This window comes from Harpia harpyja, chromosome 17 (genome assembly GCF_026419915.1).
Source record: "Harpia harpyja isolate bHarHar1 chromosome 17, bHarHar1 primary haplotype, whole genome shotgun sequence".
Lineage (NCBI taxonomy): Eukaryota > Metazoa > Chordata > Aves > Accipitriformes > Accipitridae > Harpia > Harpia harpyja.
In genome coordinates, this window is record NC_068956.1 from 23,242,256 (window position 1) to 23,254,777 (window position 12,522).

Sequence of the window (12,522 nt, forward strand, 5' to 3'; positions counted from 1 at the left end):
TGATTTATTGAATGATACTTGGTGTCTCCTCACCAACAGGTGCTCGCACTGCGTATTTAATCATGCATCAGAATAAGCACATAAGTTCCTAAACCAGGATATTGCCAAAGTGTAGGAATGTGATTTGACTGCATCAACACCAGTCAGCTAGGCTCCTTTTATAGAGATGTGGGTGGTTTCACCATATCTATCTTGTATCTCCTACTTGAGGAGGAGATGAATTGTGTCCTAGAAGTGTCTGCCTCTCTCCATTGTCTGTGGAGGGGGCCTAGGTAAGTATGGCTGAAGTTATCTGTGTTTGGTGAGATGAATTCTGGCCTGCATAGCCACATCCATATGAGTAATCCACACGAGTGAACTGTAGTAACTTTGTGCCATAGAGTTCTGAAAGTTTGCAGTCAGTTAAGATGTTGGAAGTTTTGGTTGTGATGCATAGTCACAACTGATGCCACTTTGGCTGAAATGAATGTCCGCTTATCTTCTAAACAAATGTGATATTCACATATTAGATACAGACCTCCTTTCCATTATGTAATGAAGAACAAGTGGTCCTAGAATACCACCAAAGGGTAAGAACCACTGTGTGGAGTTAAATTAAAAATAAAAGGATCTAAATTAAGCCCAGTGTTACAGGGAACCATTTAAAATCTCTTTGCTAAACCTTTACACTTTTGCTAATAACATGCAACTTTTTCTTGTTTGAAAACTCAGTGGTTAAAAGCAGGTTATATTTTAGTTTTTATTCATAATCATAAGGCTTTAATAACAATATGAAGATAGAATATTCATCCTTACTGTAATAGGTTTGTAATTATACGGATATGTGTGACTATGCTTAGTGTTGAGAATACTCATGCAAGAATGTATGTTTTAAGGTAAGGGAAAAGAGTTTTGGAGGAACAGCTGAAAGAAAGAAATGGATATAGTGTATCACACAAACTGAAGCCTCTGTCAAAAGGCACAGAAAAGTTGGGTGTACAGAGGTCCTCTTGCTTGAATAGCCTAGTGAGATTTATTCCTTCCTGTGAAAAGTAATGCCTTTTACATGAGAGAGAAATCCCAGGTCCTGACCTCTTACAGTTTTTAATTATTTTCATGACTTGGAATTAAGTAAGCTGGATTTCCTGTGGACTTATTTCTCGAAGTTGATTGTCTTAGATGTTTAACGAGCAGTGACTGAAGGTTTTCCGTAACAGAGACATTTACAAGGTCTTTCTCTCATACAGGTTTTCTGATATCTAATAGTCTTCTTGCCCATTGCAGTCTCTCAGTGCAGACATAAATGGGGTTGTTTCTTCTCTCTTCTGTCTCATTTTCAGAAAGTTTGTAGGAATGTAGTATTTCTGAGACCTCTACTTGTCTGTTGAATTTGGTTGAAATTGACCAAGAAACTCAAAAGCTATTGTAGGAGGGAGGGAAACGAATGGGAGGCAGATGGTTTAGACAGTGACAGAGAGTGTGGTTGCTTTTTTATTTATTAAACCAGCCTAAAAGCATCATGGCAGTTAGCGGTTAATTCATTATCCTGGTCAAATTTTCAGCTTGGGTAGCAATATCTCACTATTTAATTCATCTGAAACTTTGGCTACCTGGGCCAGTCTTCTCATTAAACCTTTCTGTATATCTGCCAAAAGCTGTTAAACAGCTGCTGCATTTCATGCCATGGTTGGTTATGTTTCTGTGGGGGATGAAGTACTACTGTATAAGAATGTGAAGAGGAATACAAACTAAAGTAATCAATATTTTTAAAAATGGAGTATGGTATGTGCTAAGTGTTGGATATTGCTGGTATAAGCCATAAAACACATGGTTTTCACTAACACATATGTTTGTTTATTTGTGTGTGTGCATATGTATATCCTGAAGGTTGTCTGTAAGAATCACGTGTATATGTATTTTCAATAATGGGATTTAGAGGTGGAATCATCTTATAGTAATGCCTGTTAAAACTCTTCAGTTCCTTCTTGTTTATTTGCTGTGTGGTCAGTGCTCTGAGGAACAAAAGAAGTCTTAGTATCTTTTCTTCGCCTTAGCTTTTTCCAGTAGTGCGAGTGGCAGGTACTAAATTTTATACAGGCTTTTTGCATCACTGGTTTATTATTTCTGCATACTAATGGCTTTCAGGAAAGGCTGGCTGTGTAGTGTACATCAGCTTCTGTTTCAAGTTAAAGTTTCCCAGAGGTCCACCTTTGAATTTCAAAGCTCTTGACCTGGCTATGAGAAGCATGCAGCCTCTGTCAGTGATGGCTGCTGATGGAAGGAGACATGTCTGCAAAGTTCCACTGCACCATTTCTTCAGTTTTGAGGAAAAGGAGGTTGAAGTGAGGGGCAGTAATAAGTAAATAAAACCCATGTTTTGGTGACTCCGGACTGCTGAAAGCAGAATAAAATGGAAGCGGTTCTTAAAAGATAAATGGAATGAAGCTGAGTCAGCAGAGCGCAGCTATGGCAATGGACCCTAACTGCAGACCAGGCTGCATTACCGAGGCTGTAAAAGGCAAGCTGCATCCAAAGGTCTGCTCCAGTCCATCTTTGAACTGGAAGATGTGATCTGCAGAGGTCCATTGCAGCCTAATTTTTTCTGGGATTCTCAGAATTTGTTCAGAAAGATTTTCCTGAATATTCCCATTATTATTAGTATTAGTATTAGTATTATTTGCCTACTGGTCTTGATTACTCCCTTGGTTGTCTTACTAGCTGATCCGGTCTGCAATGTTTCAGATTTCATGTCTACTTTCAGTATGCGGAGGGCATCACAGTTTACCAAGTAAGATATGTCATGGCAGATGAGTAGCTAGCAGTATTCTCAAGTCCCTGTTGGACCCGCATAAAGTTCCTATAAATCAGTAAGAATTGACTGTAATATTTGACTTGAATTTTACTTGAAAATACAAGGAAGGAAATGGACTAATTCAGAGTTTAAAGCCAAAAAAGTAACAGTGAGTGTTATTTTAATATCAGCGTTCCCTATGAGCTGAAAAGTCATAGGGAGGATATTTGGGTGACTGGCAGAAAAGGCTGTAGTTATTGTTTGGCTGAGTGAAATTTTTCATAGTAGGGATAAAATGATAAGATAGATTTCAGTATATGGAGGAAGAAGAGGTTGATTGGGGTTTGGCCTGAGTGCCAAACAAGAGAGAGAGACCATGGTGAACTTTCCCAAAAGTCAGCATGGATGAGGCAGACAAGGCTGCATCAGGTTTGGTTCCCTCCACATTCTTGTAACAGTATCCTGATAAGCTTTGTACCTTGATATTATACCCCAAGGCTTCTAGCATATACTCTGGTTCTACAAAAAGACAGTCATATTTGAGGGCTGAAGAGGTGAATGTTTACCCAGAGGGTACCCAGAGCCAAGTTCTATGTAGTATGGATGGATGTAGTATCGAGTTTTACGGAGATGCAGCCAAACTTTCTGTAGAATGGGCAGCAAGACCAGGATAGGAGATGGTAGTCCTATGCTGCCCATGCTACTTCTCAGGCTATTTTTCTAGTCTCCAATGCTCAAACAGACCTGATGAAGGGCCTATGTATGCCAAAAAACTTGTCTACTTTTTCAGTCCTACTGTTTGGTATGATAAAAGATACTTATTTTACCCACAAAACTTTTCTTCCCTGTAACATTCTACTTCTAGTTTTGTTGTGTTACGGTAGGTATTTTCCATTTAATGAAAGTACTGAAGAAGGCTTCTGAAAACTGTTATCTTGCTTAAACACAGAACTGCATTATGAAATAGTATATTTCATTCTGCATGATTTCATGAGTCATTTAATAATTATGTTCAATGCATGTGTGAAGATAATGCTTTCAAATAGAAATGCAGTTCTTATATTCATGAAGTTGTATAAGACTTTATTAATGTATTGTCATAACAGAGAAATGATTTGTAAGCTATATTTGATAAAACCGCTGTTTGTGTTTATCTAAGTACCCCACATTCTTTTTGAATTGTATATTTCATTGAAATTGTTAGTAACAATTTTTATTATATGTGAAAAGTACTTGCTTTTTTACATTTAGATTCATATATTTTATTAATTTTGCTTTTAGTTAAACATCTCTTGAGCTGATAGTGTTGTGATTCACACTTGGTGATGTGTTTTAACTGATTTTAGTCATGTTTATGGAAGACAAAGCCGTATGCCCTTAGCCAAACTGAAAACATCTAAAATGCTATTTAAATTAAGAACATTAAAATGACTGTCTTCCTGTATCAGAAATCCTCAGGTACCTAGTAATGTATGACTTTAACTCAGAAAAAAATTCAAAACTAGCATTCAAAAAATTATCTACAAATAAGCCTTGATTTAGGGTTGTTTAGTAAGTGAAGCGTATAAATGGCTAGAATGTAAAATAACAAAAACAAACGCAGCAGAAAGCAAAATTATTCTCTCTTCCTTTGCTTTATCAGAAGATTCCATCTTTTGCTACCTTTCCCTTCTCTTTGTGACTTTCTTCAGCATTCCCTGGGCACTTTCTCCCCATATTTTACAATCTCTACTTATGTCTCTCATGTTCATTTCCTGAGTGTACCCACTACTTAACCTTTTTCTCTGATCCCCAAGAGTCTACTCACAGTATTTAATATACTGTACTTAAATTATGCTGTGGAGACTTCTTCTTTGTTACATGTCTGATTTCATATTTTAATTCACATATATTAATTCACAGCTAAAAAGAAATGAGAACACTTACAAGACAATTTTCCCATCCTGAAATAGATTTCAGTGTTGTGGTAGATGATTTTAAATTTCAGCTGAATTTTATCCAGCTTTTTCTTTTAGATTGAAGTGATAGATTATAAAGCCATGAGGACACTCTTTACTTTTGTACACTAGAGGCTAACAAAAATCGCTCAGTTGTCCTTATATTGAACTAAAAACTTTCTGATGCATGATTACTTTCCAGAAATGTGTGTAAGGTTGTTCTTCAACTGCCAATTAACGAATCAAAATCTATCCTCGGCAGAGTTTAGTTGCCCAGATGGTCGAGAACAGTCCAAACCACCCGCAAACCTGGACTAGGTGAACCTGCAGAAACTAGGATCTAGCATCATTTATCTTTATTTTGCCATTAGAAACTTGCATAGACTTTCCCAGAATTTGAGTTTAGGAAAGCCTAATTTGCAGGTCTTTCTTTTACTGGAGAAATGCTGCTTACATGAGGGCTTCAGTCGAAATATAAACGCTTTGCTGCCTGCCTCTGACTCACAGTGGAGCTTATCGGTGAAACATATCAGATGAGGATGTTTTTAAACATATGTGGGACCTCTTATTTATGCTGTTGTGGAACTTGCCTTTCCAAGTAAAGGCTTTGCTAGACTGTAAAGTGGGTTTCAGGATTAATGATCCCTACACAGTGAAGTAAATTGTTCTCTTGAAATAGGGGTCTAATCCAGCCTACAGTGCAGGTAGTAAGCAATCTGAGCATGCACAAAAGCCAGAAGGAATTTTTCTTAACTGCATATCAGAACCAGTACTTCAGCATGAGCTGCACTTTTCTTTGGACCTACAAGGAGTAGGTTAGGGAATTGGTCTTAATGCCTTTAATTCTGTTTTCACAGACTATGGTTAAAAATTTTGAAGCTCTGGAGCTAGTCTGTTGCTCATCGTTTATGGTCAAACCTGCAAATCTTACTGCAGTGGATGCATAGGTGGCAAATAGCATACTGATATTGTTATTAGACTTTCCTGTTACAATATTCCTCTTTTTTTATGTTCTGAGTTGGCTCTCTGGTAAGAGCGCAAACTACAAAAACTGATTGACATGTCAGGCACTATTGTCTGTATTTGATGAGCAAACAATGTCTAATTAGAGTTAAAGGCAAGTTATACTTGTGCTCTATGAATATCTTTTCCTGTGTATGCCCAAAGAATAACTTTAGACATAAATACATGCATAAAAACTACAGACATACTTCCTGGAGAATGTAATGTGTTTGTTATTTGATCTAAATAGGAATTGTTTTCCAGTTTCCCAAATTAGGTTCTTTAAAATGAAGAAATATACCAAAAATAAGTCTTACTTTTCAGATTACGGTACATGATTTACATCAGTAGATCAACTTTAATTGAAAGTTAAGAATCTTAATAATAACTGCTTATTTCCATTTCAGATTATATACTTCCTATGAAAAATTCTTCTCTGAGATACAAGGAGTATATATGTTAAGTCGAATGACAGATTTTGCTCTTAGTTTACTTTGGAATGTGTACATACGTAACATGTACTTCTGGGTTTTGTTTATGCTTTATTTGTTTTTACAGCTAATTGAAAGATCAGCCATGTCTTTCCTGTTAGTTTTAATCTAAGAAGTGGCATACTGATTAAAACCACTGTTTATACATTTTGCGATGTTCTTCATCTTCTGTGTTTCTTGCATTGCGTTATTGCTTTGTCACAGTTGCTGAAGAAACTTAGAGTTGGTTGCTGCCTAAACAGTTGAAGTCAACATCACCAAAAAAGGCTTCTCTAGTACATGTCTTGATGATTTCCTTACGTGTCTAATACACATTTAAATTAATCTGGTTTTCCGCTGTGTAAGTAAAAGTGAGTAATAAAGTTGTTAGGACCAGGACTGCAATGCAACAGAAGCACATCAGTTTGTGTTCATTGACATTTAAAATGCATCAGAAAAGGGCAGAGATTTAAGATATATAATGAGACACAGAAAACATGGCAAAACATTTTGCTTCCCTTGCTACTGAAAAGGAAAGTGAATTTTGAATTTTTAGTTTAGTTTCGTGTGACTTTTCAAAAAAGGTACAATTGTGACTTTCTGGATGCATGGTTAAATTATTTTTTCATATTTTTTAAAACATATCTGTGATCAATCAGTTGAATTAGGGAGGGAAGACATGAGGATTAATTTTCATCTCTAGCCTCAGCATCTAGTTCCATTCCTTGTTTCTTTGGTGAATTTTCACTATTAAAAAGAAAGCTTCACAGAACAGCAGTATAACTCTATTTACTATGTGAAAACATTTAGCAAGGCTAAATAAACACCTTTTCAAGGTGCTCCACCATCTTAGGAAAGCACCAGAGAAAGGAGTTACCTGTTTTGTAATTATGCTGAAGTTTACTGTATGAACTGGAAGTATGTCTAAAGAGGTAACAGCATGCTACCTGGAAGTAGCACTTGCATAAAAGCAGCAGCAAGAACAGGAAAAAGAGAAAAGGTTATGCCAATGCATATATGTCTTTATGTACTTAAATAGAGCTGTTTCTTTTTGCTCTCACAGAGAGTAACTCTTCCAAGCACTGAGGGCATGAAATACTTTTTCTGAGAACAACACTGAGAATAATGTTAAAAGAACTTTTGCTAAAAGCTCTATCCAAGCAGGATTTGCATTAGGAACAGTATTTCTACAAGATACATTTTGGCCTTGCTGGTAATCACTGTTGTATGATAGAAAGGATACACTATCACATACACTATCACACACCTAGACAATAAAAAGATATCTTTTTTAAAAAAAGTATTTTTAAATAGAAAAAGATGTAATTGCTTTTTATAAAGTATTTTTTTTTTTAAGTATCTAAAATTATTCTTTGGTAGACATCCACACAAGATCATGATAGCAGAGATTGTTTCATGATTTGTCTCCATCAGAGGGATTGCTTTCATTTCCTTCACATTTATAAAGAACCGCAAGCCTTTCAGTATGTTCAGCAACCCCAATGAAGATTATTTCCCCATTCCTCCCCCTGAGTTAGCTTTGCAATTCTTGCACATCTGTCACACTTCCCCTAAGTAAGCATGACAAAAAAGTTTTTAAAAAGTTTATGCCTACCAGTGTTTTGAGATTCCTGGTGTTGTCTCCAGTAAAGGAAAATTGAAGGCCACAAAAACAATTCTTATTTACATTTAATGGTCCTTAAGAAATGAAATTTTGTACACAGAAACCTAATCTTCACTGCAACTGAAAGCAACAAACTACCAGATCCAGTCTGTAAAGTTTAACTTTACTGTGTGTTAAAGTAAAACTTTGTGGTGTCTCTTTTCTTAAGATACTGTACATTGATGATAAAGGAGGAATTGAAAGTAATTAAGAGCATCCAAGCAATACAGTGAAAAAAACCCAGACAAAACCAAAACAAAACAAAGTAATTGAGGGCAGCAATTTAAATGGCAATACAGACAGCATGGGATGTATCCATTTTGTCAAATACTCAAATAAACTTCTCTTAATGTCCATGATACCCAGAGACATACAAACCACTCTAAAGTAGCCAGAATTCTATGTAATCACCTAGGTTAGGAGTATCACTGCTGACCTGATACAATAAAAGTTTGAATGTGATGACTTACAGGGAGTTCTTAGATGTTCTTTCCAAATAAACAGTATACTAAATAAATACTCTTGAAATAAATTAAAAACTGTATACCTTGTAGTGCAAAAGAAGTGTATTAAGATTATTCTTTGAACTGTTCATCCAGATTTCCTATTCCTTAAAATTGTGATGTTGTTTTTATTAAGGAATATTATTTCAATTCAAATTAGTATGACTTTACTATGTTTATCCAGAGAAGACAGGGGGTTTTAGCTACTATCAGAAATACTTGGTACAATGGTGCATATTAGAAACAGGTTAGCTCCTTTGAAACACTTTAAATTGCAGTCAAAAACATATAGGAAATTCTGTTTGTCTTTTGGATAAATAAGTAAACTCTGAAGTTTATAGGCAAAATAATTTTTGTGAAATTACACATAATACAGATTACCTATTCTTCATGGAAACATGTTATTGCAATACAAAATTGCCAATATTGTATGTTGGCAAAACTTAATCTGAGATTTAACTTAGGTTCACCCTCTTCCCAAAACAGAATAAGATATTTCATTATGCATGTCAAATATGTAAAATGTACTCAGTGTGTACATTTCAAGTCAAAAATCCACACCCCACTTGTGCTCAACTTCAAAAATAACTGCATAAGGATGAAGGTGCTTGCCAAAAAGTAATCTGAAAGCATCCCAGAAAAATATTTAAGAGCATTATATTGGAAGGACAGATTGGATATATGCTCTCTATCAAAAAAAGTTTGCTAGAGGGCACAAGTAACTCAGCATGGCAAATCAGCAGATTAAGGGAAATAACTAGAAGCAAGAAGTCATATTTCCCAAATCTGAAGTTGTGTGCAAATGAACAAAATAGAAAAGATCATGAACTCTAGCAGGTTAAATCTAAAAACCATACAGCTGGGCAAAAATGTTTAAGGAACAATGAACATCATAAGTGACGATAAATCTTTCTTCAAACATGAGAACCACCGAAACCTGCCAGGTAGTTTGTATGGTAAATGGATGATCAGACTCTAAAAAGAGTGGTCAGAGAAGTGAACAGTATAAGAAGTATGCAAAATGAATTATTTGTGTTTCTGTTAATTGCGGAAGAAAACTGGAACACTTTCTGTGCTGGAACCCCACTTTATGCGTACTCATCAAAGGATCTATTTCAGAATAAAAGGACTATAGAAAAAGCTTATCTATAGAGGACATGTAGATAAAATATACAGTAATATTCAAAATCAGAAGATATTCACCAGAGCCTCACTTTGAAAGAACTCAAGAATAAAATAAGTGAACTACTAATGGTGATAAAAGGCCAGCTCTAAGGACTGCAGAATCCTAGATTAATTTAGATTGGAAGGGACCTCTGGAAATCATCTAGTCCATCCTCCTGCTGTACTTGATCAGAGAGTCTGTAGCAGACTCTTAGCAGAACATTACTTGTCCTTTGATCTTTCTCATAAATCCTGAATGTCACCTTTTCTGTTTCAGAGCAAAACTGTATGCATTTCACTCAGCCCTTTGCACACAGTGCAACCCTCTTCCTCCTTGCCTTCCCAGCCTTTCTTTCCTGAGTGCTTGTATCCATCAATTGCAGCATTCCAGTCATGCAGCCTATCCAATGTATTTCTGTTAATTCCAGTGGGATCAGTGCTCTGCAGCTGTGCATGAACTTCTGATTGCTCTCGTTTGTTTCCCATGTTGTGTTCATTCATGTACAGGCACTGGAGGTGGGTCCTGGTCATCCTGCTTTTGTAAGGAAAGGGAAAGAGCCTTCTCCATCATGCTCTCCCCTGGATGCTTCTTTGCTCCTCCCATGCATTCATTTCTCTTAAGGCTATAGCAACTCTCTCCTGATGTACCTAGTTTAAAGCTTTTCTCACTGAGTTAGCAGAGATGCTCTTGCCCAACTTGGTCATATGGATCCCGTCTCTTCTCAATAGTTCTCACTCCTTTAAGAGGCTCCTGTGGTCATAAAAGCCAAAGCTCTGCCTCTGACACCAACTAAGTAGTAAGGTGTTAACATGCAGGATATGTCCACTCCTATATGAACCTTTCTCTTTCACTGGAAGGATTGAGGAGAAAACCAGCTAGCCCTTAATAACCTTTACCCCTTCCCCAGAGCTCCATAGTCACTCTTCATGTGCTCACCCTTAGGAGTATCATTGCTGCTCATGTGATGAGCAGCAAGGGCTGGATAAGCCTCAGAAGTATCTGCAATACTCTCTATCTGATCACTCAGCAAGCAGCAGAACTCCCAAGACACCAAAGTCAGGTCAGCAGATGGGTGCCTCTGTCTCCTGCTAAAGGAAGTCTCCAGTGACCGTCACCTACCCGTTGCCTATGCACGTTGCCACTCTCCATCTTTTTTCACTTGGCTGAAGGGCATTTCAAGACTGAATGATCGGAAACAAAAATGGCAGATAAAATTCAGTCTAGGTAGATGTGAAGTTTTGCACATGGGGGAAAAAAAAAGGCCTTCAAATGCAAAATGATGGTTTCTGAACTATTATAACTGCATAGTGAGATCCTGGGGTTATGATGGATGATTCATTGAAAACACCAGTTCAGTGCCCACTACTTGTCAGAAAATTAAACATTTGGAATTCATGGCGAAACTGTAGAGATCAAAAGAGAGTACATTGTACAACTCCGTAATCTACCTGCCTTTTGAATCTTGTGTTCTGTTTTTGTTTCCCCTCTGTCTCTGAACTAAGTTAAGAGGAAGATAATAAGTACAACCAAAAGAATGGGACTGCTTTCATGCAAGGAGGACAACACAATCTAGAAAAGGAATTACCCTGGTGTCGTGGTTTAACCCCAGCCAGCAACTAAACACCACGCAGCCGCTCACTCACTCCCCCCCACTCAGTGGGATGGGGGGGAAAATCGGGAAAAGAAGCAAAACCCGTGGGTTGAGATAAGAACGGTTTAATAGAACAGAAAAGAAGAAACTAATAATGATAATGATAACACTAATAAAATGACAACAGCAATAATGAAAGGATTGGAATGTACAAATGATGCACAGTGCAATTGCTCACCACCCGCCGACCGACACCCAGCCAGTCCCCGAGCGGTGAATCCCTGCCCCCCCCCACTTCCCCGTTCCTAAACTGGATGGGACGTCCCATGGTATGGAATACCCCGTTGGCCAGTTTGGGTCAGGTGCCCTGGCTGTGTCCTGTGCCAACTTCTTGTGCCCCTCCAGCTTTCTCACGGGCTGGGCATGAGAAGCTGAAAAATCCTTGACATTAGTCTAAACACTACTGAGCAACAACTGAAAACATCAGTGTGTTATCAACATTCTTCACATACTGAACTCAAACCATAGCACTGTACCAGCTACTAGGAAGACAGTTAACTCTATCCCAGCTGAAACCAGGACACCTGGTCAGAGAGAACAATATGATGGAGATCTGTAAGAAGGCTTCCATTCTTTAATCAGTATCATCTTTTATTCACCATCAGAGAGAGGCTATTGAGCTGAATGGATTTTGTTCTGCTGCAGTATAGTCCCTTTTATGGTTTTAACCTCATATGTAAGATAATAAACATAAAAAATGTTCTTTGAGTTTTTTGTGTAGGTCAGTTTGTTGTTATCAAATGGGATCTACTGACTGAATAGGATATAGTAACAAAGCAACTGAAACAAAACTGAAAAAACATTTCTGAAAATTTATTTTAATTACATCAGTCATTAGGTCCTAATATTTTTTGAATATTTGATTTTGCTTTATTATTTATCACATGTTCTGTTCTTGTAGGAAAAGTATGTGTCCTAAAATAAAACCTGTTTGTAAAAGCTGTGTAAAATATTATTCTGTTAATTGTTTCTGTCTATCAGTACATCATTATGTTTTAATTTTCTTTTTATTAGAAATTAAACTGATGGAATTCTACTTACTGTTTATTCACCTCAAAAGTTTCTACCCCCCTATCTTTTTTGACTTTGCAGCTGAATTTGAGTATGATAAAAAGAAGGCATAGAGGTTTTCAGAGTAATGAAGTTTTTTTGAAGTTTCGTGAAAGTTTCTTGTGAGGTAACGCCCTCATTAAAGGAGAACTCTGTCCTGGTACATCCTGTTGGCATGTGAATAGTGTCTACTGGGTTAGAACACACAATTCAAGCTAGCTAGTACTGGTATGTGTTGTATTTTGCCCAGGAAATTTTTATAAAGGACTTGGAGAGAGCAAAAGTAACAAGGTTACTGCATTGATGTGGAT

The 12,522-nt window shown here is 37.0% G+C and overlaps 1 protein-coding gene across 5 annotated transcripts in view; it reads left to right on the forward strand.

The window, feature by feature from the left end:
• Positions 1 to 12,522, forward strand: part of SGCG (sarcoglycan gamma) — a 163,456-nt gene that overhangs the window by 55,843 nt on the left and 95,091 nt on the right. The gene's annotated exons all lie outside the window — the stretch shown is intronic.